The sequence below is a fragment of the Ovis aries genome, chromosome X (assembly GCF_016772045.2).
Source record: "Ovis aries strain OAR_USU_Benz2616 breed Rambouillet chromosome X, ARS-UI_Ramb_v3.0, whole genome shotgun sequence".
Classification (NCBI taxonomy): domain Eukaryota; kingdom Metazoa; phylum Chordata; class Mammalia; order Artiodactyla; family Bovidae; genus Ovis; species Ovis aries.
The window spans coordinates 103,426,756-103,454,496 of record NC_056080.1 but is presented as its reverse complement, the minus strand read 5'-3'; the positions used below and the strand labels follow the sequence as shown (position 1 = coordinate 103,454,496).

Below are 27,741 nucleotides of genomic sequence, written 5' to 3'. Positions count from 1 at the left end.
CCTACAAAGTGCTCATAGATCCGTGTTGTTCATTTTCTTTCAAGACAGTTCTGCTAAATAGGGCCTTGGTACATGGAGGCAATTTTTGTGTTTTTTTTTTTTTTTTTTTTTAGCTAGCTTAGTATACAGCACCTAATTGCAGGAAAAATAATCTGTTCAGAGGCAATGTTATCTTTGGACTGAATGTTGACTTGCCATGTATAATATAGCTATTATAACTGATAATGGTCATAACAGCTTGTGATACTTTTGAAAGATGTTCTTGAATAGTATTGTTAGTAGATACACTAAAGAACTAGACATAAGCTGAGCAGAAATGGAAATATATTAATAAGGCATCCCAGACTGAGAGAGTTTTCTTTAAATTTGTGTTCCCTAGGAGATTAGCAAAAAAAAAAAAAAAAAAGCAACAACAACCTGAATTTCCTTTCAAATGAGAAGAACATTCTATGATTTTATTAATCTATCACCTTATAACTTAATGTCATCTGCTGGAAGTCATTCAAATGGAAAATATAAACAGGGAGGCTTTTCTAAAAGTCATGTTTATCACAAGGTAATAAGGTTATATTGAGTTCTTTTAATGTAATTTAAATTTTGGCTGTAAATAATTTGTATCTCTTCCAAGGTTCAAAACACATTAAGTACACACAAACGAAGTAAGATCTAAAATATTCCTGAAATATGTTAACAATCACATTTATATAACAAATACTTAGTTTGTGACTGTCTCAACATTAAGCTAGACAAGTAGATGCAAAAATGAAGGGAGTTTGATTTGTGACGCTGTCCATTGCCCAGCAACGAGGGACTGTGGCTGTTTTTGCAGCATTGCACCACTTTAGGAGGCTGGGGACAGACTAGGCATATACCACTTTTTTTCCACCTTAGGCTGAAACAGACAGCAAAATGAATTTAAATCTGTTATTTGTCAACAGGTTAAATTTGAGAACATTTACATTTAAAAGATGAATTTTGAAAATTTAAATGTCCTTGAATGTCTAATTACACATGCTTTCATTCTGAAAATTAATTGCCAGAATGAAAACAAAACAAAATAGGACATTTACTTGACTGCAGAATTGATGAGAGTTATTTTCAAAATAACTCTGAAATGAGCTTAATAGTACATGCTTCAAAAATGATTCTTAAATATTCACAAACATGAATGTTCAATTCTGCATTTGAATCCAAAACCCCCCGGATGTACAAGCAAAGGATGAGATGTGGCTAAGGAGCAACACACATAAAAAAGACTGAGGGGTTTTCAGGGACTGTAAGCTCAATATTATTCAGTTGTGTGTTGTGGTTGCGCCAAAAACTAAATTCATCTTTATCTGCATTAATAGAAAGATAGAGTCAGAAAGAAGGGAGTGATAGCACAGCCCAGCTCTGTGCTTGGCAGACCTGTACTTGAAATGTTCAGTGAAAATAGCAGGATGGGAACAACATTTGGACAGCAGCCACAAACTAAAATGCATCTAAAAGGGCAAGAGGAAGATGCTGAAATCTGAAATGCAGAAGAGGGAATGCTGAGCAGGCCAGGGCTACCTTAGCCTAGAAATGAGGAGGAACAGAAGGTAGTTGTCTTTGAATCCTCCTTCGACACCGTCTCCTCCTCACACTCTTCCTCCCTCTCTTTGGTCCCTTGTCTCTCCTTCCACTTTCGTTCTCTTATACTTCCTCCCTAAAGCTGTATCCCAAGTTGATGATGTTCCAGTTTGGTTCTATGACACGTGTATCATTTCCCTGCATATCCTAGACACCACGCTTCTCTGCAACCCCTTTTCACTTCCCCCTTACTCTTGTGCTTCCCCACTCATAGCTAGCAGGACTGGACCACAGTAAGCCCCACCTCCTCCACATTTCATTTCTAGAAAAGCCTTCATGACCCTGGGAAAGGAAAGAGAATCTGAGTTAACTAGCACAGATTCTTAAGCCAAAGTCTTGTAGACTAAAAAGGCCTAGGTACAAAAGGAGCAATTCTAATAAAGCTATAAAATGAACTTCTTTATTCTCCTTAATGCTTTCTGGCATTGGACATGAGAATCTGAGCACAGATCCTCATGGGTGGGCTGAAAGTGCTCTTGTAACACTAATCTAGGATGCTTAAATATCAGGTTCTTATTTAACAAGAAGAAGAAAAGAGGGAGTTTGTTAATACAAAAGTTTGAACATAGAACATCACCGCCTGAATGATTAAACCTATTTCAGAGGGCTGAAATACTAATGACTCCAATTTGTCAAAACATAGGAGTTTTAATGGGGGGGCAGGAAGGGTTGGCGTTGGTATGCAGCATAGGAATCAACAACTGCGTACTTTAAAGCAAAACATAAAAGCTCTATCCAGCTGAAATTCTCAGAATCACTATAGGAAATTAGGTGTAATTGACTGATGTGATCTCACGTAATAGGAATGGGACTGAGTGCTTCATATCCTCATAGTTAAAACAAGTAAATAAAATGAATTGACAGTGCACAAAATGCTTATGGTGTGTAACAGCTCATGCAAATTGGCTACTTCCTTGGTTTAAACATTTTGTAAATATAAATTGCTATGTTAGAAGATGACAGGGAAAGAGAGAGGAAATGGAAGGGAAACAAAAGGTAGAAGATAATAAGGAAAGGGACAGATAGAAAAGGTAGGAAGAGGTGGAAAATGAGAAAAGAGGAAGAAAAGGGCAAAGAGGCACAGAAATAGAGGGAAAATAGACAAAACAGGAGGGAGAGAGAGAAGATGCAAATATTTGAGTGGTTACAATATATCTGTATGCACAAAAGTCTTCAGAAGAGAAGTGAGAAATCAATGTGTTTCAACTTGGAGTCATCAATAACAATACCCTTATAATAATACTTGGAGAAGGCAATGGCAGCCCACTCCAGTACTCTTGCCTGGTAAATCCCATGGACAGAGGAGCCTGGTGGGCTGCGGTCCATGGGGTCGCTAAGAGTCGGACACGACTAAGCGACTTCACTTTCACTATAATAATACTGATGAATTAGATCGGGGGAGGGAGAGATAAATGTAAGTCCTGATGGATTCTTAGTCCAATCGTCACTTCCAGGGCTATTCAACTCTTGCTAGGAGCCTTTGGTCTGAGTTGAAGGGCTCAACAAGCATATCACCATTGCTATTTGAATGGTCACAGCAAATTTATTTATAGTAGCCTCAAACTGTAAACATTCCAAATGCCCGTCAACTGGTGAGTGGATAAATAAATTGCACTACATATGAATTACAGAATGCTACTCAGCAAGAAAAGGGAACAGACTATTGATAGATGTAGCAAATATTTGTTGTTGTTGTTTTCCAGTCACTAAGTTGTGTCTGACTCTTTGTGACTCCATGGACCGTAGCATGCCAGACTTCACTGTCTTGCACTGTCTCCCACAGTTTATTCAAGCTTATGTCCATTAAGTTGGTGATGCCATCCAACCAACTCATCCCCTGTCATCCCCTCTCCCCCTGCCCTCAGTCTTTCCTAGCATCAGGTCTATTTCAATGAGTTGGCTGTTTGTAACAGGTGGACAAAGTATTGGAGGTTCAGCTACATCATCAGTCCTTCCAGTGAATATTCAGGGTTGCTTTTCTTTAGGATTGACTGGTTTGATCTCCTTGCTGTCCAAGGGACTCTCAAGAGTCTTCTCCAGCATCAAAACATCAATTTTTTGGTGCTCAGCCTTCTTTATGGTCCAACTCTCACATCTGTACATGACTACTGGAAAAACCATAGCTTTGAGTATACAGATCTTTGTCGGCAAAGTGTTATCTCTGCTTTTTAATACGCTGTCTAGGTTTGTCATAGCTTTTCTTCGAAGGAGCAAACGTCTTTTAATTTCACAGCTTCAGTCACCGTGCATAGTTATTTTGGAGCCCAAGAAAATAAAATCTGTCACTGTTTCCATTTTTCCCCATCCATTTGCCATAAAGTGATGGGACCAGATACCATGATCTTCATTCTTTGAATGTTGAGTTTTAAGCAAGCTTTTTCACTCTCCTCTTTCACCTTCATCAGGAGGCTCTTTAGTTCCTCTTCACTTTCTGCCATTAGGGTGGTTTCTTCTGCATATCTGAGGTTGTTGATATTTCTAGCAAACATGGATGAATCTTGAAGACATATTATGCTAAGTGAAAGAAGCCAGACCTAAAAGGCTGTATATTGTATGATTCCATTTATATGGCATTCTAGTAAAGGTGAACTATAGTAATGGAGAAGAGGAGCTAAAAAGCCTCTTGATGAAAGTGAAAGAGGAGAGTGAAAAAGTTGGCTTAAAGCTCAACATTCAGAAAACAAAGATCATGGCATCTGGTCCCATCACTTCATGGCAAATAGATGGGGAAACAGTAGAAACAGTGTCAGACTTTCTTTTTTTGGGCTCCAAAATCACTGCAGATGGTGATTGCAGCCATGAAATTAAAAGACGCTTACTCCTTGGAAGAAAAGTTATGACCAACCTAGATATATTCAAAAGCAGAGACATTACTTTGCCGACTAAGGTCCGTCTAGTCAAGGCTATGGTTTTTCCAGTGGTCATGTATGGATGTGAGAGTTGGACTGTGAAGAAGGCTGAGCGCCGAAGAATTGATGCTTTTGAACTGTGGTGTTGGAGAAGACTCTTGAGGGTCCCTTGGACTGCAAGGAGATCCAACCAGTCCATTCTAACGGAGATCAGCCCTGGGATTTCTTTGGAAGGAATGATGCTAAAGCTGAAGCTCCAGTACTTTGGACACCTCATGCGAAGAGTTGACTCATTGGAAAAGACTCTGATGCTGGGAGAGATTAGGGGCAGGAGGAGAAGGGGATGACCCAGGATGAGATAGCTGGATGGCATCACGGACTCGATGGACGTGAGTCTGAGTGAACTCTGGGAGATGGTGATGGACAGGGAGGCCTGGCATGCTGCGATTCATGGGGTTGCAAAGAGTCGGACACGACTGAGTGACTGAACTGACTGAACTGAACTGAAGTAATGGAGAATAAATCAGTGGTTGCCAGGGACAAGGGTCGGAAGTACAAGATTTCTGCAAAGCAGAATGAGGGACCTTTTGGGGGTGAAAGAAATGCTATTTATTTTGACTGTAGTGGTATTTGCATGTCTATGTTCATTTGTCACAACTCATAGAACTGTCTGCTTACAATTGGTGAATTCTAAATTATACCTAAAAAACGGTTGGTAAAAAAAAAAAAAATCACCTAAGATCAACTTACTAATAAGTGGTCCTTAATTTTCATGAGGATCAGTATGTAGAAAACAGATATTTATGGGTCTAAAGCAGAGATTTAAAAGTGTTTGTTCACATGATTTCTTGGTGCCTTATTCATTAAGTTGAAGTTCTTCACTCTGGCATTCAAGATATTTTGTAATCTGATTCCACTCTGCCTTAGCAGCTTTGAGTATGTATGCATGCTCAGCCGCTCAGTCATCTCTGACTCTTTGCAACCCGGAGGACTGAAGCCCTCCAGACTTTTCTGTCCATGGGATTTCTCAGACAAGAATACTGGAGTGGGTTGCCCTTTCCTTCTCCAGGGGATCTTCCCAAACCAGGGACTGAACCCTTGTCTCCTGTGCCTCCTGCATTGAGGGTGGATTCTTTATGACTCAGCCACCTGGGAAGCTTGATTTTACACACACACATATATATATACACCCTTGACTACTATCAGGCAGTTCTTCTCACTTCATACAACATGCCCTCCCTGCTTAATCTCCTGGCATGCATGTGCCATGCTTATTTCAATCTACTTACCTTTGCTTTTGCATATTTACCCTCTATGTTCTGGTATGCCTTACCCTCATTTGTCCACCCATTTATTGAGTGCCTACTGTGTGCCAAGTTTTAATAATTAGACACATTACTAAGGCTGCTAAAGTCTCTGTCTTCACAGAGCTGGCCATTACTATGCAGTATGGAAAGGGTTATGTATGGTAGTGGAAAATACATGGTATTAGTACTACAGAGGAAAGGAAAAACCGAAATTTAGGAACAAAGTTGTCAAGAATAGTTTCTCAAAAGAAATAACATATACTAATTTCATCTTCAGAGAACTCTGCTTGAATGTTCTTCCTTATATAATCAACCTAATTATGTCTCCAAAAAGTAAAGTGGTTAATTAATGTATTGTTCACTCAAATGTTAAAGAGTGGAGATTATAGTCCTTTCAGTTTTCTGTTCTCTAAGCCACTCTGATCAGTTTCTTCAAAGACTCTTTATATAATACAGTTTTGCCTTCCCCACCCATCCTAGTTGCTCATCTAAGTGTGTGCTGGTTTATTTATGTCTTCATGAATTCTGGCACCCAAAACTGAGTAAAGAATTCCAGGCATCATCGTGAAAGGACGGAGGACAGTAAGATTATCATATCCCTCATTTTGGATATTCTACTCCTGTAAATATAACCTAAACTGACAGCATCTTTTTAAATCTGTGGTTAATAAGGATATACAGAGAAGGAAATGGCAACCCATTCCAGGATTCTTGCCTGGGAAATTCCATGGACAGAGGAGCCTTGTGGGCCACAGTCCGTGGGGCTGCAAGAGTCAGACATGACTGAAGCTACTTAGCAAGCATGGAATCTAGAAAGATGGTACTGATAAGCCTATTTGCAGGTCATCGATGGAGACGCACCAGGACCAAGGGAAAGGAGCAGTGACCCTCACAAGAGACTGAGCCAGACCTGCCCTTGAGTGTTTGAGGGTCTCCTGCAGAGGCATGAGTTGGCAGTGGCCTGTCACAGTGACAGAGGATCTCCATTTTTTCATTCAAAAAACTAAGATCATGGCATCCGGTCCCATCACTTCATGGCAAATAGATGGGGAAAGAATGGAAACAGTGACAGACTTTATTTTCTTGGGCTCCAAAATCACTGTGGACAGGGACTGCAGCCATGAAATTAAAAGATGCTTGCTCCTTGGATGAAAAGTTACAACAAACAGACAGTGTATTAAAAAGCAGAGAGATTACTTTGCCAACAAAGGTCCGTCTAGTCAAACCTATGGTTTTTCCAGTAGTAATGTATGGATGTGAGAGCTGGACAATAAAAAAGGCTGAGTGCTGAAGAACTGATGCCTTTGAAGTGTGGTATTGGAGAAGACTTGAGAGTCCCTTGGACTACAAGGAGATCAAACCAGTCAATCCTGAAGGAAATTGACCCTGAATATTCACTGGAAGGACTGATGCTGAAGCTGAAGCTCCAATACTTTGGCCACCTGATGCAAAGAGCTGACTCATTGGAAAAGACCCTGATGCTGGGAAAGCTTGAAGGCAGGAGGAGAAGGGGACGATAGAGGATGAGATGGTTGAATGGCATCACCAACTCTATGGACATGAGTTTGAAAAAACTTCGGGAGATGGTGAAGGATAGGGAAGCCTGGCATGCTGCATTCCATGGTGTGACAAAGAGTCAGACACGACTGAGTGACTGAATAACAAATGGAGACACAGACATAGAGAACAGACTTGAGGACATGGCAGGGGAAAGAGAGGGCGGGACGAATTGAGAGAGTAGCTTGGAAACATATACATTACCACATGTGAAACAGATAGCCAGTGGAAATTTACTGTATGATACAGGGAGCTCAGATCTGGTGCTCTGTGACAACCTAGAGGGATGGGGTGGAGTGGGAGGAGGGAGGAAGGATCAAGAGGGAGAGGACATATGTGTACCTATGACTGATTCATGTTGATGTATGGCAGACACCAACACAACATTGTAAAGCAATTATCCTCCAACTGAAAAGAAAGAAGGAAAAAAAATATGATTAAGAATCAAGGCTAAATTATGGTTATAAAGTAGATAGTGTGTAGTATGTAATGCCTTTATAGGTTCTGACAATGTAGATACAGAAAAACTGAAAAAAAAAAGGAGGGAAAATCAGGAGAGGATATGAAAAATAGAAAAATCTTAAAAAAATTTTTTTACCCAAACTTAAAACTTTTTATTTTATATTGAAGTATAGCCAATTAACAATGGTGTGGCAGTTTCAGGTAGTTTCCCAGAATACAGAAGGGACTCAGCCATAGATATACATGTATCCATTCTCCACCAAACTCCCTTCCCATCCAGGCTGCCACATAACATTGAGCAGAGTTCCCTGTGCTATACGGTAGGTCCTTGTCGGTTATCCATTTTCAATATAGCAGTAAGTAGATGAAATTCCCAAAGTCCCTAACTATCCCTTCCCCTTGGTAACCATAAGTTCATTTTCTTAGTCTGTGAGTCTCTTTCTGTTTTGTAAGTTCATTTGTGTCATTTCTTTTTAGCTCCCACATATAAGGGATGCCATAGATATTTCTCCTTTCTGTCTGACTTTAAAATACAAGAAATTGAAAGGACAACCCACAGAATGGGAGAAACATTTGCAAATCATGTATCTGATAAGGGTCTATTTTCCAGAATGCATAAAGAACACTTAACGGTCAACAACAAAAAGACAAGCAACCTAATTAAACAACAGGCAAAGGATTTGAATAGACATTCCTCCAAAGCAGATGTGCAAATGTCCAAGAAGTACAAGAAAAGATGCTCAACATCTTTAGCCATTAGAGAAATGCAAATAAAAATCACCATGAGATACCACTTCACACCCACTATGATGGTTATTACAAGTAAAACAAACAAAAATAATACGTTTTGGAGAATATGCAGAGAAATTGGGACCCTCATATACTGCTGGGATTGCAAAAATGGAAGACCACTGTGGAAATCAGTGAGGTGGGTGATTACTCAATAAGAGAAACATAGAATTACCATTGTTGTTGTTGTTCCCTCTTCCCAATCTTGTCTCACTCTTTGCAACCCCGTGGACTGAAGCACACCCAAGCCTCCCTGTCCCTTACCATCTCCTGAAGTTTTCCCAAGTTCATGTCCATTGCATTGGTGACGCCATCCAGCCACCTCATCCTCTGACACCCTCTTCTCCTTCTGCCCTCAATCTTTTCCAGCATCAAGGACTTTTCCAATGAGTCGGCTGTTCCCATCAAATGACCAAAATACTGGGGCTTCAGCTTCAGCATCAATCCTTCCAACAAGTATTCACGGTTGATTTCCCTTAAGATTGACCGGTTTGATCTCCTTGCTGTCCAAGGGACTTTCAGGAGTTGTCTCCAGCACCACAGTTCAAAGGCATCAATTCTTTGGTGTGCTGCTGAATTTACGGTCCAGATCTCACAATTGTATGTGACCACTGGAAAGACCATAGCCTTGACTATATGGACCTTGGTCAGCAGAGTAATTTCTCTGCTTTTCAACACACTGTCTAGGTTTGTCACAGCTTTTCTTCCAAAGAACAAGCATCTTTAAATTTCATGACTCCTGTCACCATGCACAGTGATTTTGGAGCCGCCAAAGAGGAAATCTGTCACTACATTCACATTTTCCCCTTCTATTTGCCACGACATGATGGGACCAGATGCCATGATCTCAGTTTTTTGAATGTTGAGTTTTAAGCCAGCTTTTTCTTTCACCCTCATCAAGAGGCTCTTCAGTTTCTTTTTGTTTTCTAACTGTTGCTTCTTGACCTGCATACAGGTTTCTCAGGAGACAGGTAAGGCGGTCTGGTATTCCCATTTCTTTAATAAGTTTCCACAGTTTGCTGTGATCCACACAATCTGTTGCTTTCCTCTATTTATTTGCATTGTTCATTTAATAAGTCTTCCTTATCTCTCCTTGCTATTCTCTGGAACTCTGCATTCAGTTGGGTATATCTTTTCCTTTCTCCTTTTCCTTTTGCTTCTCTTCTTTTCTCAGCTGTTGGTAAACCTCCTTTGCCTTGTAAAACCTCCAAAGACAATCACTTTGCCTTCTTGCATTTCTATTTTGGGAAGATAGTTTTGGTCAATGCCTACTGTACAATGTTATGAACATCTATCCATAGTTATTCAGGCACTCTGTCTACCACATCTAATCCCTTGATTCTACTTGTCACCTCCACTGTATAATCATAAGGGATTTGATTTAGGTTATACCTGAATGGCCTATTGGTTTTCACTACATTCTTCAATTTATGCCTGAATTTTGCAATAAGAAACTCCTGATCTGAGCCCTGTCAGCTCCAGGTCTTGTTTTTGCTGACTATATAGAGCTTTTGCATCTTTGCCTGCAAAAAATACAATCAATTTGATTTTGGTATTGACCATCTGATGATGTCCATGTGTAGAGTCATCTCTTGTGTTGTTGGAAGAGGGTGTTTGCTATGACCAGTATGTTCTCTTGACAAAACTCTTTTAGCCTTTTCCTTGCTTCATCTTGTACTCCAAGGTCAAATTTGCCTGTTATTCTGGGTGGCTCTTGACTTCCTACTTTTGCATTCCAATCCCCTATGATGAAAAGGACATAATTTTTTGGTATTAGTTCTAGAAGGTGTTGTAGGTCTTCAGAGAACCAGTCAACTTCAGCTTCTTCAGCATCAGTGGTTGGAGCATAAACTTGGATTACTGTGATATTGAATGGTTTGCCTTGGAAACAAACTGAAATCATTCTGTCATTTTTGAGATTGCACCCAAGTACTACATTTCAGACTCTTTTGTTGACTATGATGGTTACTCCATTTCTTCTAAGGGATTCCTGCCCACAGTAGTAGATATAATGGTCATCTGAATTAAATTGGCCCATTCCCATTATTTACTTTGTTCATTGATTCTTAAGATGTCGATGTTCACTCTTGCCATCTCCTGCTTGATCATGTCCAGTTTACCTTGATTCAAGGACCTGACTTTCCTGGTTCCTATGCGATATTGTCCTTTACAGTTCAGACATAACTTTCACCACCAGACACACCCACAAGTGAGCATCATTTCTGCTTTAGCCCAGCCACTTCATTCTTAATGGAACTATTAGTCATTGCCCTCCACTCTTCACCAGTAACATATTGGACAAATTCCAACCTGGGGAACTCATTTTCTGGCGTCATGTCTTTTTACCTTTTCCTATTGCCCATGGAGTTCTAGAGGCAAGAATACGAGAGTGTGTTGCCATTTTCCTCCTCCAGTGGACCACAGTTTGTCAGAACTCTCCACTAAGATCCATCTGTCTTCAGTGGCCCTGCATGGCATGGCTCATAGCTTCACTGAGTTATGCAAGCACCTTCACCACAACAAGGCTGTGATCCATGAAGAGGGCAAGCAGCACTGGGGATGTCAATTTTGCTCAAGCAATGAAACTACATTGGTACAGCACCTGAAATTGAAATCACCACCTGGTCAAGCTAATGAAAATACACTGTCATTCTCCAAGACCATCTGTTTTCTGCACAGGCCAAATAGGCTACTTTAATGGGAGTATGGAGTAAATCGTCACTCCTGCATGTTTGTAGTCCTTAATGGTGCTGCAAATCTCTGAAATCCACTCAGGTATGTGCAAAGCTTTTGGTTTACTATATTTCTAGATAGAGGCAATTCTAATTGCTTTCATTTGGCCATCCTTACCAAAATAACCCTCACTCTGCCGGTCTGTTGTGGAGTCTGCCAGTTGCTGAATATGTCTATCTTAATTTTGTATTCCAGAACTGTGTAGATAAGCATGGGATTGGTTTGGGTACACACCGACCCCAATGGAGATGAGCCTGAGCTGAAATTTCACTGATCCCTTGACCTCCATAAGCTCCTACTATGACTGATGGACCATAGTGACACTTGGGCATCTTGGAATTAGTGTGAGATCAGAGCCAGTGTCCAATAGTCACCAAAAGGTATTCTCCTAATTCAAAATCAAACTGACTAAAAAACTCTAGGTCCCTTTCAGGAAGGCAGGGAAACAGACTAACAGTATATATTTCAGTAAAGTGTACCGAGGCATGATGGACACCTACTTCTGGATTTCAAAACTTACTCCAAAACTACAGTTAACAAAACTGTGTGGTACTAGCATAAGGATAGACACATAGATCAGTGAAATAGAATTAACAGTATGGAAATAAACCCATAAATCTATTCATGGACATAAATCCCAAAGAGTGGAAAACAGAAACCTGTACAGGAATGTCCATCACAGCACTATTCCCAGTATGGACAAAGGAGAAGTCACCCAAATATCCATCCACTGCCTAGTGGATACAAAACATGTGTAGTCTAGCCAGGCAGTGGAATACTATTCAACCAGGAAAAGGAAAGAAGTACTGATTCATGCTACTGATTCATTCATATGTGCATGAACCCTATGCTCAGTGACAGAAGGCCACATATTTATTGTACGCCTCTCTCTCTAGGAAGTCTCCAGAATAGGCAAAGGGCTGTGGACAGGAAGCTGATGAGTGGTTGCCTGAGGACTATGGGGTGGGGTAGGGTAGGGGAAATTGCAGGAGGGGGCAGTGGGGAATGATTGCCTGGCCAGGTACAGGGGTTTCTCTCTGCAGTGGTGCCTACATTTTGGAACTAGATACAGTCATGATGGTGGCCCAGCACCACCAGTGTATACTTGGTGCCACTGGGTGGTCTGCTGCCTTTTCTGTACAAAGATCCCATGCAGTGGAAAAGGAGGGTTTCGACAAAGAGAGGGTCCAGTGGGCAGGGTGAGCAGGATTCTGCCAGCATCATTTCTTTGCAGGCCCAGCCCTGTGGGGGTTGGGGGAAGGGTGGGGAGCACGAGAAAGGAATGACCTCACAGGGTCTATGTGTCACAGAGCATGCGTCCCGACCAATGAAGCACCAGCCAGCGGTGATACAGAGTAAAGATCTGAGAGCAGCAGTTGTCTTGAGAGGTTGGAACCAACTGGTTCATCTCACCGTATTTCATCTCACTGTGTCTTATCTCACTGCACCTTATCCCACCGCACCTCTTCCCACCGCACCTCTTCCCACCGCAAAGAAGAGCAAGGCCTTGGAGAAAGTGGGCTCAACAGCCAGCATGCCGGAGAAAAGGTGCCATCAGAGGTCATCTGGTATCCGCTCCCGCACCGCCCAAGGTGAGCTGTCCTTCTCTGTGAGCCACATGGAGCATCTCCTGCGCAAAGGATGCTACGCCTAACGCCTGAGCTCATCTGCACCAGTCTTCCTAGCAGCGATCATTCAGGACCTGACGTCCAAGGTCCTGGAGCTGGCAGGCAATGAGGCCCAGAATAACGGTCAGAAGCACATCACCCCCAAGTTGGTGGACATGGCGATACACAACAATGCTCTGCTCAGCAGCCTTTTTGGGATGACAACCATCTCCCTGGTGGCCCTGGGTTCACACTAGCTGCCCAACTACACCTGGGTCCCTAGTGGCCATTCCCTGGCCCCCGGACAGGCCTCCTCTGGCTGTCCGGTGCCAGTCCTGCTCACCGACCGATTGCATAGGCTGGTGCCTTGGGCCCAGTAATGTCAAATCAATAAAGTGTTTCAAGACATCCTTGTGTGCTTCAGTCACTTGGTCTGGAAGGTGGTGGTGGGACACGTTTTGTTTGAGGGATGGAGGTCGGGGGTCTGGTTGGAGCAGAGGGGGAGTGTTCCTGGTGTGGGCGGAGTCAGGGATGGCAGGCAGAGAGGAAAAGTCGCTCATGGTGATAGTGCATGGTGTGGCCTTGGGTGGGAGAGGCTGGCTGCAGCAGAGGTGGGGGTGGAGTGGGGTCTCGGGGGAGGCGAGGGAATGGAAGGCTCCCCCATTGGCTCTGAGCAAGTGGGAGCCAGGCCAAGTCTGCAGAGGGACCGGGTCCTGGTGGTGATGCTCAGGACCGTGCGGGCAGTATTGTAACAGGGTAAAGATGGCAAGGTGACGGACAAAGCCATGGCACGGGATGCAGGGGTGGGTGGACAGTGTGTTTGACATGAATTCCCATGGGGGCAGGGACCTAGACAGTAAGACTGTGGTGGGTTGGGGACTGGGGTGGGTGGGGCACAACCAGCACGTATGGAAAGTCAGAATCAGGGTCACGTGGGGTTGAGTTAACTTTTTAGTCACATTCCTTTAGAGATGCCAGGAGATGCCCTGCTTGGCAACCTACATAAAAAAAGTCACCTAGCAACGGCGGGCCATGACACTGCCCTCAATTTGCATATATGACGTTTGCGGGGCCAGGCTCCGCCTCCGGCGACTTAATTTGCATATCACCGTGGAAATGGACCTTTAGTCTAGAAAGCTGGAGTAGTAAACATGTGTGAGACCCACGTTTTAAAATTAATGCTCTTTCTTTATGCCTTAGGTAGATTGGATTTGATTAGTAAGAAACTTTATACCTATTGCTGCTTCCCTGATAGGGTACTAGCCTTTTACTGACCTTTTATTTCTTCATTCTAAATAATGAGAACAAAATATCTGCCCACCATTTCAGAATAATGGTTAGAAGAATTAGAAACATATATGAGATACATATATAATATACAACATAAAATATATTTTTAAAATATGCAAAAACATGCTGTTTAGTTGCTCAGTCGTGTCTCTTTGCAACCCCATGGACTGTAGCCTGCCAGTCTTCTCTGTCCATTAAATTTCACAGGCTAGAATACTGGAACAGGTTGTCATTTCCTTCCCCACCCACGGATTGAACCTGTTTCTCTTGCATTGGCAGAGGGATTCTTTACCACTGAGCCACCAGGAAGCCCATATAAAAGTATAGTTGTGCTAAAATAAGAATTTACTAAATAGTAAGGGTAGTTCTGAATGTTGAGCTTTAAGCCAACTTTTCCACTCTCCTCTTTCACTTTCATCAAGAGCCTTTTTAATTCCTCTTCACTTTCTGCCATAAGGGTGGTGTCATCTGCATATCTGAGGTTATTGATATTTTTCCCGGCAATCTTGATTCCAGCTTGTGCTTCTTCCAGCCCAGCGTTTCTCATGATGTACTCTGCATAGAAGTTAAATAAGCAGGGTGACAATATACAGCCTTGACATACTGCTTTTCCTATTTGGAACCAGTCTGTTGTTCCATGTCCAGTTCTAACTGTTGCTTCCTGACCTGCATATAGGTTTCTTAAGAGGGGTCAGGTGGTCTGGTATTCCCATCTCTTTCAGAATTTTCCAGTTTATTGTGATCCACACAGTCAAAGGCTTTGGCATAGTCAATAAAGCAGAAAGAGATGTTTTTTTGGAACTCTCTTGCTTTTTCCATGAGCCAGTGGATGTTGGCAATTTGATCTCTGGTTCCTCTGCCTTTTCGAAAACCAGCTTGAACATTTGGAAGTTCACGGTTCATGTATTGCTGAAGCCTGGCTTGGAGAATTTTGAGCATTACTTTACTAGCATGTGAGATGAGTGCAATTGTGCAGGAGTTTGAGCATTCTTTGGCATTGCCTTTCTTTGGGATTGGAATGAAAACGGACCTTTTCCAGTCCTGTGGTCACTGCTGAGTTTTCCAAATTTTCTGGCATATTGAGTGCAGCACTTTCATTTTTTAGGATTTGAAATATCTCAGCTGGAATTTCATCACCTCCACTAGCTTTGTTTGTGGTGATGCTTTCTAAGGCCCACTTAACTTCACATTCCAGGATGTCTGGCTCTAGGTGAGTGATCACACCATCGTGATTATCTTGGTCATGAAGATCTTTTCTGTACAGTTCTTCTGTGTATTTTTGCCACCTCTTCTTAATATCTTCTGCTTCTGTTAGGTCCATACTATTTCTGTCCTTAATCAAGCCCATCTTTTTTTTTCTCTCTCTCTTTTTTTTTTCTTTTACTTTTTAGTTTTTTATTTTTTAAATTTTAATATCTTTAATTCTTACATGCGCTCCCAAACATGAACCCCCCTCCCATCTCCCTCCCCATAACATCTCTCTGGGTCATCCCCATGCACCAGCCCCAAGCATGCTGCAACCTGCGTCAGACATAGACTGGCAATTCAATTCTTACATGATAGTATACATGTTAGAATGTCATTCTCCCAAATCATCCCACCCTCTCCCTCTCCCTCTGAATCCAAAGGTCCGTTATACACATCAAGCCCATCTTTGCATGAAATGTTCCTTTGGTATCTCTAATTTTCGTGACGAGATCTCTAGTCTTTCCCATTCTGTTGTTTTCCTCTGTTTCTTTGCATTGATCGCTAAGGCAGGCTTTCTTATCTCTCCTTGCTATTCTCTGGAATTCTGCATTCAGATGCTTATATCTTTCCTTTTCTCCTTTGCTTTTCGCCTCTCTTCTTTTCACAGCTATTTGTAAGGCCTCCCCAGACAGCCATTTTGCTTTTTTGCATTTCTTTTCCGTGGGTAAAGTCTTGATCCCTGTCTCCTGTACAATGTTATGAACCTCCATCCATAGTTCATCAGGCACTATATCTATCAGATCTAGGCCCTTAAATCTATTTCTCACTTCCACTGTATAATCATAAGGGATTTGATTTAGGTCATACCTGACCTAAAGTAGGTTTTCCCTACTTTCTTCAATTTAAGTCTGAATTTGGTAATAAGGAGTTCATGATCTGAGCCACAGTCAGCTCCAGGTCTTGTTTTTGCTGACTGTATAGAGCTTCTCCATCTTTGGCTGCAAAGAATATAATCAATCTGATTTCAGTGTTGACCATCTGGTGATGTCCATGTGTAGAGTCTTCTCTTGTGTTGTTGGAAGAGGGTGTTTGCTATGACCAGTGTGTTCTCTTGGCAAAACTCTATTAGCCTTTGGCCTGCTTCATTCTGTACTCCAAGGCCAAATTTTCCTATTACTCCAGGTGTTTCTTGACTTCCTACTTTTTCATTCCAGTCCCCTAGAATGAAAAGGACATCTTTTTTGGGTGTTAATTCTAAAAGGTCTTGTAGGTCTTCATAGAACCATTCAACTTCAGCTTCTTCAGCATTACTGGTTGGGGCATATACTTGGATTACTGTGATACTGAATGGTTTGCCTTGGAAATGAACAGAGATCATTCTTTCGTTTTTGAGATTGCATCCAAGTACTGCATTTTGGACTCTTTTGTTGACCATGATGGCTACTCCATTTCTTCTAAGGGATTCCTGCCCACAGTAGTAGATATAATGGTCATCTGAGTTAAATTCACCCATTCCACTCCATTTTAGTTCGCTGATTCCTAGAATGTGGACGTTCACTCTTGCCATCTCCTGTTTTACCACTTCCAATTTGCCTTGATTCATGGACCTAACATTCCAGGTTCCTATGCAATATTGCTCTTTACAGCATTGGACCTTGCTTCTGTCACGAGTCACATCCACAACTGGGTATTGGTTTTGCTTTGGCTCCATCCCTTCATTCTTTCAGGAGTTATTTCTCCACTTATCTCCAATAGCATATTGGGCACCTACCGACCTGGGGAGTTCCTCTTTCAGTATCCTATCATTTTGCTTTTTCATACTGTTCATGGGGTTCTCAAGGCAAGAATACTGAAATGGTTTGCCATTCCTTTCTCCAGTGGACCACAACTTTAAACTCTCAATAGTTGTCAAACTCTTTCTTCAGACCTAATCCTTGATGTGGATTTCCCTGGTGGCTCAGATGGTAAAGTGTCTGCCTACAATCTGGGCGACCTGGGTTCGATCCATGGGTCGGGAAGATCCCCTGGAGAAGGAAATGGCAACCCACTCCAGTACTCTTGCCTGGAGAATCCCATGGATGGAGGAGCCTGGCAGGCTATGGTCCATGGGGTTGCAAATAGTCGGACACAACTGAGTGACTTCACTTTCACTTTCAGTCCTTGACAACCACTGCTCTGTTCTCCATCTCAAAAAAACCTACCTTTCGCATATGTCTTGTAAGTGGATTCATTAAGTCTGTCAGCTGTTGAGGTTGGCTGCTGTCACTAAATGTACTGCTTTTGAGGTTCATTGAGGTTGTTGTGTGTATCAGCAGTCATGTTCTATTGTTGAGTAGTATTCCATTGTGTGGATGTACCACAGTTTGTTTAACCCTTGGTCTGTTGTAAGACATTGTGGTTGTTTCCAGGTGTTTGGCAATTTTGAATAAAGCAGATATGAACATTCAAGGATAAGTTTTTATATGAACATAAATTTTCATTTCTCTAGGGTATATATCCAGGAGTTGGCTGACTGATTCATATGAAAAGGTTCCTCAGGTCTCTTCACAAATAGCCTCATCCTCATGCCCTAGGGGCAGCCACTGTTTTTATGTTTTTCACCACATATTGGTTTTACTTGTTTTAGAACTTCAAATAATAGAATCATACATGTAAGTACTTTCAGTGAAGCTTCTTTTGAAAGGCGTTGGAATCCGGTATGCCTTGTTCCCAGCTTCCCAAGATGTGGTCCACTGATCAGTGGGCTAGCAGCTACTGAAGACAACATAGCTTTGCTGCAACAAAACCCAGGCCAGCCCAGCCTCCAATTACGTCCACAGTAATCTGCCTTGCCACAGCAAAGGGGCCCATGAAGTACACATAGGGGACACCTCTATACTACATAGCTCTGATGACCAGTAGTGCGCTGCTGTGGTCCATAAAGTGTCTCCTATATGAGACCACTTCTCCAGAATCAGGAAATGTAACTGACTTATTTAGTACATAGAAAAAAACACAGAGAGCTGGCAAACTGAAGAAAAGATAAATATGTTCCACATGAAGAACAAGACAAAATATCAGAAAAAGAACAAAACAAACTGGACATAAAAACTCTACCCAGTAAAGAGTTCAAGGTAATGATCACAAAGACACTCAATGAATTTGGGAGAAGAATTGATGAATATAGTGAGAATTTTAACAAAGAGTATAAAACTATAAACAGAACCAAATAAAGATGAAAAATTCCATAACTGAAATGTAAAAATACTGTCAAAGGAATCAACAGAAGAGTAGATGATACAGAGGAACAGATCTGTGAGCTGGAAGGCATAGTAGTGGAAATCATCTAGCTGAAGAGAAAAAGAGAATTTGATAAAAATGAGGATAGTTTTCTGAATGTTGAGTTTTAAGCCAACTTTTTCACTCTCCTCTTTCACTTTCATCAAGAGGCTCTTTAGTTCGTCTTTACTTTCTGTTATTAGAGTGATATCATCTGCATATCTGAGGTTGTTGACATTTTTCCTGACAATCTTGATTCCAGCTTGTGCTTCATCCAGCCTGTCATTTTGCATGATGTACTCTGCATATAAGTTAAATAAGCAGGGTGACAATATACAGCCTTGACGTACTCCTTTCCTGATTTGGAACCAGTCTCTTGTTTCATGTCCAGTTCTAACTGTCATTTCTAGACCTGCATACAGATTTCTCAGGAGGCAGGTAAGGTTGTCTGATATTCCCATCTCTTTAAGAATTTTCCACAGATTTGTGTGATCCACCCAGTCAAAAGCTTTGGCATAGTTAATAAAACAAAAGTAGATGCTTTTCTGGAACTCTCTTGCTTTTCTTATGATCCAGCGTATGTTGGCATTTTGATCCTTGCTTCCTCTGCCATTTCTAAATCCAGCTTGAACATTTGGAAGTTCATGGTTCATGTACTATTGAAGCCTGGCTTGGAGAATTTTGAGCATTACTTTGCCAGCTTGTGGGATGAGTGCAGTTGTGCGGTAGTTTGAACATTCTTTGGCATTGCCTTTTTCGGGATTGGAAAGAAAACTGATCTTTTCAAGTCCTGTGGCCACTGCTGAGTTTTCCAAATTTGCTGGCATTTTGAGTGCAGCACTTTAACAACATCATCTTTTAAGATTTGAAATAGCTCAACTGGAATTCCAGTTCCATGGAACTGGGATAAGTGTTCCTACTCACACTGAATAGGTGTGAGTAAAGTGATGGAAAGAGGAGCCAGAAGAACAGTCATCACTGTGGTTTTCTTCTTCTTGGTCCTGTAACTTTTTCTTGCTCAAATTGGAATTCATAAATCCAAAAACTTATTTCATGTCTTAGACAAAGATCATTTTGAAAGTAAAGATGCATAAGAGAAAGATGAGTCCTCTGGAAACATCTCACAGGAAACACAAGGCTATTTTCTCCGGGATGCCTGTGAGGAAAACAATAAATCAGTGATCCATACTCTATAATGGGGTCGAAATGAGAAATACTAAAACAAGGAATAAATGCCAAATGACAAACCAGTTCTTTAGTCTTTTTGTGATTTTTGTATTCCTGAATGCTATGGATTGAGTTGTATCCCTACCCCACCAACAAAACCTCAGTGTGATTGTATTTGGAGACGAGACCTTTGGAAAGTAAGTTGCCAAATGTCATGATTGTAGGGTCTTCATGATGGGGTTAGTGCCCTTATGAAAGTGAAAGTGAAAGTGAAGTCGCTCAGTCATGTTGACTCTTTGTGACCCCATGGACTGTAGCCCACCAGGCTCCTCCGTCTATGGGATTCTCCAGGCAAGAATACTTGAGTGGGGTGCCATTTCCGTCTCCAACAGAAGGCAACTAGAGGATCTCTCTCTCTCTTTCTCTCTCCCCCTCCCTCCCTCTCTTGTCCCTGTCTCTCTCTCTTTCTCCCATTTAAGGACATACAGCAAAAAGGCAGATGTCTACAATATAGGAAGAGAGTTTGCACCAGAAACCTCCTATACTGGCACCTTGATCTGAAGCTTCTAGTCTCCAGATCTGTGAGAAAATAAATTTCTGTTGTTTAAGACAACTAGTTTATGGTATTTTGTTACAGAGGCCTGAGCAGACCAAGACATAGAATAAGAATTGCACTGGGCTTTTGTATTCATTTAATCCTTATAAATATGAAGCCCAAGCATGGTTTAGTGGTTTTTTTCTAATGTCTCAAGCAAAAGATAGTAGTTGTATATGCATTTTTTATTGTAAAAGTTGAAAATACAGATAATAAAATGTTACAGTTCCTATCCCTACCTTCAAACAAGGTGCTTATTTCACACCAGTTCCATATTAAATGCAACATAGTCACCAGAGAGACACATCCAGCAAAAAAATTCCCTTGGGAACTCTATACTGGTTGAGATGATAACCTAGTTCTTATCATGTAACAATCTTTATCTCCTTGTATTTAATGCTATGACTTTTACTCTCTTAAAATAACAATGTTGCTTTAGCTCTAGCTATTTCTCCCCTTATTATCAATTCAGAAAGAAGAATTTATCTTTTTATGACCTTTACCTATCACTAGCTGTCTTTTTGGATGTTTAAAAATTATTTACTATGACAGGGGAAACTGCTAATGAGCAGATAACATTATATATACAATATTATCTTTTTATCTTCTGTTTTTTTAAAAGGACTTTATTTTTTAGGGCAATTTTATGTTCACAATATCATGATCTTTTCACGAAATGACCAGACAGCTTTTCTTTCCCACTGAGAGATGGATTAAATTTTTTCTTTGTCTGTTTTTATTATAAAGGTGAGGTATATTATGAGGAAACTTAGAAAATACAGAAAATGGAAAAACCCACCAACAATACCATCACTTAAGAATGTTGTCAACTTTTTAATGTAGATCATTCAAGTATTTTTCTAAATTTCTTTTAATGGCATTATATTCTATAGGATCTAAACTTGTTAAAACGCTAAGTAGATACTACTATCAAATTCCCTTTCAAAGGTATATGAATAATACATACAACTAGCATATCAAAGTGCTCATAATTTAATAATTTCATGTTGGTTAAACCAACATGGAGTATTGCACCTTCTTTGTTACCAATTTAACAAGAAAACGTTACTCATCAATGTTTAACTTTGTATGGCTTTGATTTCCAGTCATGTTAAACATTTTGACACATTTATTAGACATTTGTGTTTCTTATTCTGTCAATTTTATATTACTATCTCTGGTCTAATTGGAAGAAGTAAATGATTTTGTTATGGATTTCAAAGAACTCTTATACATTGTACTATTAGCTCTTTGTTAGGATTATTGCAAATAGTTTTTGTAGTTTGACTCAATATTAATTGTAGCAATTTTTGATGTCGATAAGCTTAATCTTTTTATTTACTCAAATCTAGAACTCTTTTCCTTATGGCTCCTGTTTTTGAGTCATCATCATAATAATAATTAGAGACTTATTTCCCACCACAATATAATTCACTTTCATTTTGTATAGTCAAATGGATAAGTTCTTTTAGTTTTTGAAAATTTCTATTGTTATTATTCCTAAACAGGAAAAATTTTAGATTAGCAACACGCATATTTTCCCTTATATTTTATTACTTTTAATAGGCTAAATTCTTTTAAAGTTTTTAGAAAAAATTTTTAGTTTATAGAGTAATTGTCAGAAAGTAGAGATTTCCCCTCTCTCCTCCCTCCATCCCATTCACACTCAATTTCTCCTATTATTAACATTATGCATTTGTGTAATACATTTGTTACAATGGATGAATCATGTTAATATATTATTATTAACTAAAATCCACAGTTTTGTTAGGATTCACCCTTTATAATGTACAGTTCTATGGATTTTGATATATGCATAATGTTATATGTTTACCATTATATATATACATAATAGTTTCACTTCTCTAAAACTGCCCTGTGCCCCACTTATTCATCCTTATCTCTACTATCCAAAAAGAACAGAATCCATCTGACAAAAACTCCCTCATCTTCCTTAATCTGAACTAATCTATACCTACACCTATTTTATCATTCTTCTCTCAACTTGCTTTCTTTAGAGAACCTGTCCCTCCTATTTCAATTGGTCTATTTTTAATTTCACTAACTCTTCTACCGGCTCAAATATATTTTGAACTCTCTAGCAAACTTTTCATTTTAGTTATATTTTTCAGCTCCAGAATTTATATCCAGCTTATTTTTTTATAATTTCTCTTTATTGGAATCCTCTATTTGGTTAGACAGATGAATGGATAAAGATGTGGTCCATAAATGCAGTGGAATATTACTCAGCCATAGAAAGGAATGAAAGTAGGTCATTTGTAGTGATGCGGATGAACCTAATGTCTGTCATGCAGAGTGAAGTAAGTCAGAAAGAGAAAACAAATATCGTATATTAACGCATATACATGGAGTCTAGAGAAATGACACTGATAAACCTGTTTGCAGGGCAGGAATAGAGACACAGATGTAGACAACAGGCTTGTGGACACAGGGAGGGGAGAAGGAGAGGGATAAATTGAGTAACACTGACATATATACATGACCATGAGTGGAACAGCTAGTGGGAAGCTGCTGTATGACACAGGAAGCCCAGCCCGGTGCTCTGTGATGACCTAGAGGGATGGGATAGGGGTGGACTAGGAGGGAGGTCCAAGAGGGGGGCAATTTATGCAAGCATATAGTTGACTCACTTTGTTGTACAGCAAAAACCAACCCAGCATTATAAAGCAATTATTCTCCGATTTTAAAATAATTTTTTAAGAATAAAATGAAAAAATGCCAATACAGAAATGTAGAAATCAATAGGATGGTTAAACAGATAACAGGAAAATACAAACCACAAAATGTTGGTACAACTCTATTAATATCAAACATAATAGTCATTAAGGTAATGAAACTTACTGAAGATTTAAAAGGTCATAACAATGAGGCAGGGCAAAGGCTAACAAAGACTTGCCAAATGAACTCACTGGTCATTGAAAACACCCTTTTCAAACAATACAAGAGATGACTCTACACATGGACATCACCAGATGGTCAATATCAAAATCAGATTGATTATATTCTTTGCAGCCAAAGATGGAGATGCTCTAAACAGCCAGCAAAAACAAGACCAAAAGCTGACTAGCTCAGATCATAAATTCCTTATTACCAAACTCAGACTTAAACTGAAAAAAGTAGGGAAAACCACTAAACCACTCAGGTATGGCCTAAATCAAATCCCTTACAATTATACAGTGGAAGTGATAAATAGATTCAATGGATTAGATCTGATAGAATGCATGAAGAACTATGGACAGAGGTTTGTGACATTGTACAGAGGCCATGATCAAGACCATCTCCAGGAAAAATAAATGCAAAAAGGCAAAATGGTTGTCTGATGAGGTCTTACCAATAGCTAAGAAAAGAAAAAAGCAAAAGGCAAAGGAGAAAAGGAAAGATACACCCATCTGAATGGAGAGTTCCAAAGAATAGCAAGGAGAGATAAGAAAACCTTCCTCAGTGACCAATGCAAAGAAAGAGGAAAACAATAGAATGGGAAAGACTAGGGATCTCTTCAAGAAGATTAGAGATACCAAGAGAACATTTCATGCAAAGATGTGCTCAATAAATGGTATGGAACTAACAGAAGCAGAAGAGATTAAGAAAAGGTGGCAAGAACACACAGAAGAACTATACAAAAAAGATCTTAATGACCCAGAAAACCACGATGGTGTGATCACTCACCTAGGGCCAGACATCCTGGAACGCAAAGTCAAGTGTTCCTTAGGAAGCATCACTACGAACAAAGCTAGTGAAGGTGATGGAATTCCAGTGGAGCTATTTCAAATCTTAAAAGATGGTGCTATTAAAGTGTTGCACTCAATATGCCAGCAAATTTGGAAAACTCAGCAGTGGCCACAGGACTGGAAAAGGTCAGTTTTCATTCCAATCCCAAAGAAACACAATGCCAAGAACATTCAAATTACGACATAATTGCACTCATCTTACACACTAGCAAAGTAATGCTCAAAATTCTCCAAGTTAGGCTTCAATAGTACGTGAATCGAGAACTTTAGATGTTCAAGCTGGATTTAGAAATGGCAGAGGAACCAAGGATCAAATTGCCAACATACGCTGGACATAGGAAAAGCAAGAGTCCCAGAAAAGCATCTACTACTGCTTTATTGACTATGCTAAAGCCTTTGACTGTGTGGATCATAACAAACTGTGGAAAATTCTTAAAGAGATGGGAATATCAGACCACCTTACCTGCCTCCTGAGAAATCTGTATGCAGGTCAAGAAGCAACAGTTAGAACTGGACATGGAATGGATTCTTTCCAGGTTGGAAAAGGAGTACGTCAAGGCTGTATATTGTCACCTTGCTTATTTAACTTATATGCAGAGTACATCATGCAAAATGACAGGCTGGATGAAGCACAAGCTGTAATCAAGATTGCTGGGAGAAATATCAATAACCTCAGATATGCAGATGACACCACCCTTATGGCAGAAAATGAAGAGGAACTAAAGAGCCTCTTGGTGAAAATGAAAAAGGAGAGAGAAAAAGCTGGCTTAAAACTTAACATTCAGAAAGTAAAGATCATGACATCCAGTCCCGTCACTTCATGGCAAATAGATGGGAAAAGAATGGAAACAGTGACAGTCTTTATTTCCTTGGGCTCCAAAATCACTGCAGATGGTGACTGCAGCCATGAAATTAAAAGATGCTTGCTCCTTGGAAGAAAAGCTATGACCAATCTAGACAGCATATTAAAAAGCAGAGACATTACTTCACTGACAAAGGTCCATCTAGTCACAGGTATGATTTTTCTAGTAGTCATGTATTTATGTGAGAGTTGGACTGTAAAGAAAGCTGAGTGCAGAAGAATTGATGCTTTTGAACTGTGGTGTTGGAGAAGACTCTTCAGAGTCCCTTGGACTGCAAGGGGATCCATCCTAAAAGAGATCAGTCCTGGGTGTTCACTGGAAGGACTGATGTTGAAGCTGAAACTCCAATAGTTTGGCCACCTGATGCAAAAAGCTGACTCATTCGAAAAGACCCTGATGCTTGGAAAGATTGAAGGTAGGAGGAGAGAGGGACAACAGATGGTTGGATGGCATCACCGACTCAATGGACATAGGTTTGGGTAAACTCCGGGAGTTGGTGATAGACAGGGAGGCCAGGCGTGCTGTGGTTTATGGGGTTGCAAAGAGTCAGACACAAGTGAGTGACTGACCTGAACTGAACTAATCAAGACAGTGTGACATTCATCTTAGGGATGACAGATAAATCCTCCAAATAGAACATACAGAAACAGACCCAAACTTATATGGTCATGAGATTTTTGACAAAAGTGACCAACCAATCCAGTGGGGAAAGGAAGTACTTTTGTTTTGTGTTGCTTTTTAACAAATGCTGCTCAGATAGATAGATACCCATGTGGGAAAAAAAAATAAAAAAGAAATCTCAAATTTTGTGATAGCACATACAGAAATTCCAAGTGTAAAAACAAACTTTTTGTCATAACATACACAAAAGTCATTTCTAGATAGATCATAGGCCTAATTGTTAAGGTAAAACCATACAGCTTTGAGAAGAAAATATAAGAAAATATTTTTGTTACAAAATACAAGTCCCCTACATATGAAGCTTCAAATTGCAAACTTTCAAAAATATGAATGTGCATGACAGCCCCTGTACACCAGCTGTTGTAACTGTACTACTGTGCTTTTTAAGGTATTATACTGAAAATTATTATTTATTTTCTGTTTGTTTTTTATGTACATATTATTTGTATAAAAAGTATTAGAAACCAATTACATTACAATCCTATAATATCAATTGTGTCAGTTGGGTACCTAGGCTAACTTTGTTGGACTTTGAACAAACTGGACTTATGAACACACTCTCAGAATGGAACTTGTTCATGTGTAGGGGACTTACCCTACATAGGCAAGAATTTTTTATACAGGTAACAAAAAACAATAACAATAGAAAACTGACAATATAGATTCTATCAAAATATTAAATTGCTGCTCATCAAAAGAATTTTTAAGAGTGAAAAAGTAATGAATTGGGAGAAAATATTATATATAGTATATGTAAAGGTATATATGTGCTCATATAGTGTTTGTTATATACATATATAACAGGTTATATTTAAAAAATTCTACAACTCAATAATGAGTGGACAAGAAACAAATTAAAAATGGACAAAAGTTGTACATTTTATTGAAACAGTTTTTCAGTTTCTTATGAAGTCAAACATAAACACACCATATGATCCATAATCTCTCTTCAATATTTACCCAAGTAAATTGAAAACATATTCACATAAAAAGATAAACATGAAGTTTTAAAGTGCCTTATTTATTATTTCCCTATATTGGAAACAATATAGATGTCTTTCAAAAAAATGAATAGATAAACTAGGGTAGCATGGAATATTATTCAGCATTCAAAAGGTATAGATGAATCTCAGGGCTTCCCAGGTGTCACGAGTGGTAAAGAATCTGCCTGCCAAAGTGGGAAAGGTAAGAGACAGGGATTCGGGAAGATCCCCTGGGGAAGGATATGGCAACTGACTCCAGTGTTCTTGCCTGGAGAATCCCAGAGACAGAGGAGCCTGGTGGGCTACAGTCCTTAGGGCAGCAGAGTCGGACACAATTGAAGCGACTTAGCACGGCACAGCACGGATACATCTTAAATACATTTTGCTAGGTGAAAGCCACATGACCACAAGAGCTACACAGTATGTGAATCCACTTATATGATGGTCTGGAAAAAGGTATAGGGACAGAAAAGAGATCTGTGGTCTCTGGAGCTGGGAGAGGGTAAAGAGTTGACTGCAATGAGGCCATGCAAGGTAATAGAGATATTTTCAGGGTGATAGAAAAATTCTGTGTGGTACTATAATTGTGGATGCATGATTATGCATTTGTCAAAACCCATATAACTGCCCCCCATGGAGAGTGTCTTATTGTATGCAGATTAAAAAAAAATCAACCAGCATGTCTGGGGAAACCATGATAGAATGAAGACTATGGTAAATGAATCTAACTCTATTACAAATGTGGTACAATTTAACTAAAGAAATTTGAGAGAAAAGAAACAGACTTATTTTACAAAACTGGTTTGTCTAGATACTGTTTTAAAGATAATAAAAAATGGACCTGTACACACTGTACTCTTATTGGTACATATATTTCTTATGAGGGCATGAATCTGTAATTCTGAACCTACATTTCAACTGTAATAGGGCAGAAAAAAATTAGCAAGTGGATTATAGATAATGACAGTCAGATTTCTCTACTAAAGAAAGAAGTTACAAATAAGCGCTGAAAGTGAATTCGCTTATCACTGCCACGACAAATTGCCACAACC

At 40.0% G+C, this 27,741-nt stretch overlaps 1 pseudogene; it reads left to right on the top strand.

Annotated features, from left to right (window-relative positions):
• Positions 1-12,842: 12,842 nt before the first annotated feature.
• On the top strand, positions 12,843-13,172 carry LOC105605585 (histone H2A-Bbd type 2/3-like; annotated as a pseudogene).
• The last annotated feature ends 14,569 nt before the right edge of the window (positions 13,173-27,741 follow it).